We start from the raw sequence: 2762 nt of genomic DNA on the forward strand, positions 1-2762 counted from the left end.
TCCAAATCGATTGTTCCAGATGAAAAAAAAATAATAAAGTTCCGTATTCTGGCTCTGAAGGGCCAATCGACACCGACCAACCGCCGTATCATCCTCTGCCTATTGCGTCACTGGCTGCGTTACGGAGAGGCGTGAGGTCAGTCCCCGGCAATACCGGCCGTCGTAGATGACAGCTGCATTGCGAACCATAACATAAAATTCGGCATATTAAAATATGGTTTGATGTAACACTACAGACACTTTCGTCTCCTACATACGCTGTATGCCAGTAACTGTCAGTTTCTATATCGATCCTTATACTTGTATATACTTCGTCAGCTTTCTTTGTGCTGTTCAGAATTTTGTGTTTGGCTTCGCTTTTAGAAACTATCCCTAGTTTTATTTACGTGTACTGGAAATAGGAACCACCTCTCATGGGCAGTGATATAATGGTTTTGTAGGGGACATAAACGAATGCTGCAAAACTTGATACGGGAGCACTACTTATTTCGATTTTAGTACAGCTTTAGAAACGCGTTGTGAAACAATTAACGTATTTCAGACAAAGCACGAGATCAAAATACCTCGATTCTAGTAACTGGTTGTACGTACAACACAAATTTAAATTATGTAATGAATTAAACTATCGATGGCTCTCGTAATCAACTAGACAAAATACGCTTTCAGACTACTAATCCTCTGATCAAGCGGGGTCGTTCGATACATCTCAATAACATTCTACTTGATTTTTATTTTTGCATTTCTCTAGTGATTTTATTTGTACCTTTTTTATTTGATCGCACGTTTCATACCAACCTAAATATTCAGTATTCTGTGAATAATCTGATGATGGCAGTAAGCCGAAACCGGTCATATTCTGACTTACATTCATGTGTCATCACGAGGGATATTTACAATTAAGGTACCAAATATGATCGCGGACTCGTTTCTATACTTTCTATTGCCGGACTGATCTTCAGGGATTTTCGTTTTTGTGTCTTTTTGTAACCTTTTCATCCCCTTTGAACCCTGCTCAATCAGTCCATACATATTATAAAAGTGTGTACGTATTTTTCACATATCCTCCTAAACAACTGGATCTATTTCAACCAAACTTAGCTTGCATATTAATTACTGTCTGGAAAGAACCGCCTGCCTTTCAAAGGTGTGGGGGTGATGGTGAAGAAGTAGCGTAGCTTTTTTTTTTTTTTTGAGTACTATGGGACTTAACTTCTGAGGTCATCAGTCCCCTACAACTTAGAACTACTTGAACCTAACTAACCTAAGGACATGACACACATCCATGCCCGAGGCAAGATTCGAACCTGCGACCGTAGCGGTCGCGCGGTTCCAGACTGTAGCGCCTAGAACCGCTCGGCCACTCTGGCCGGCAACGTAGCTAACGACGTGCAAACAGCGAGATTATATTTATCCTGTATTTCAGAATGAGAACGACTTGCGACCAACTTTACATATAATTTCAAACCTTCACGAGATTTTTCCTCCCTGACACATCCTACATAATGATTAACGTAAAAACATCTACTCCTACTAGATTTTGGCTGTTCATGCAGTGAAACTGCCACATCAGGCATTATCTTTTAATTGATTACTTCTTCACTAAGAACTCTATTTTCAACACATTCAATATTCACATACACCACTGAATGTACTTGACGACACGTAGTTTACGATGGACACTGAACATTGAGATGCGTGAGAAACTGCTGCATTATATATGACTTAATTTATTACTTCTCTACCTCTACTTCTATTCTGAAAACATTTCACAGACAGTATCCACATATACTACTGGATGTACCTGCGAAATTATATCACTGAACGACATATAGCTCAGGAGACGTGACGTCATAAGCAATGAGATGTGTGAAAACTAAACTGCAGGGCGAAATTCGCTAGAGATACAGGTGAAATATGCGTACAAATATGTTTGAAGTATGATAAATATAGCTGAATTATATGTGATATTTGCGTACGTCGGCAAAGAAATGGGTAAAAAGCTCCTGAATGCCTGGATCGGTTTCAACCAAATTCGTCCGCAGCTCGTGGTCGTGCGGTAGTGTTATCGCTTCCCGCGCCAGGGTTCCCGGGTTCGATTCCCGGCTGGGTCAGGGATTTTCTCTGCCTCGTGATGACTGGGTGCTGTGTGCTGTCCTTAGGTTAGTTAGGTTTAAGTACTTGTAAGTCCTAGGGGACTGATGACCATACATGTTAAGTCCCATAGTGCTCAGAGCCATTTGAACCAATCAACCAAACTCGGTACGCTTATTATCTGGAAGGAGATATCACTGTGAGGGTAAGAACCAGATCTCCTATTGAGGTGGTGGTTCCTATCGCGAAGGGGGAAGGAAGAAGTGGACACAGAGGGAGAGGAAGGAGATCGAAACATACAGGAGAGAAGAGGAGATGGAAAGAGAGGCAGGGAGGAGGAGAAGGACAGTAAAGGAAGAGGAGCAGATGGACAGAGATAGGGAAGAGAAAGAGATGGACGAGACAACGTCGCAGGAGGAGGCGGACACAGAGAGGGTAGGAGGTAATGTAGAAAGGGAGGATGAGTTGTAGAGAGAGAGGGGAGAGGAGGAGAAGGACATAGAAAGGACAGAGACGATGAGGAGGAGGAGGAGGAGGAGGAGGAGGAGGAGGATATGGACAGAGGGAGAGGGGAGGAGCAAATGAACAGAGGAGACTGGAGCAGATGGAGAGTAGGGGAAGAAGCAGATTGACAGAGAGAGGGAGAAGGAAGAGAATTAATAGGGCATTGG

This window comes from Schistocerca americana, chromosome 4 (genome assembly GCF_021461395.2).
Source record: "Schistocerca americana isolate TAMUIC-IGC-003095 chromosome 4, iqSchAmer2.1, whole genome shotgun sequence".
In the NCBI taxonomy this organism is placed as follows: Eukaryota; Metazoa; Arthropoda; class Insecta; order Orthoptera; family Acrididae; genus Schistocerca; species Schistocerca americana.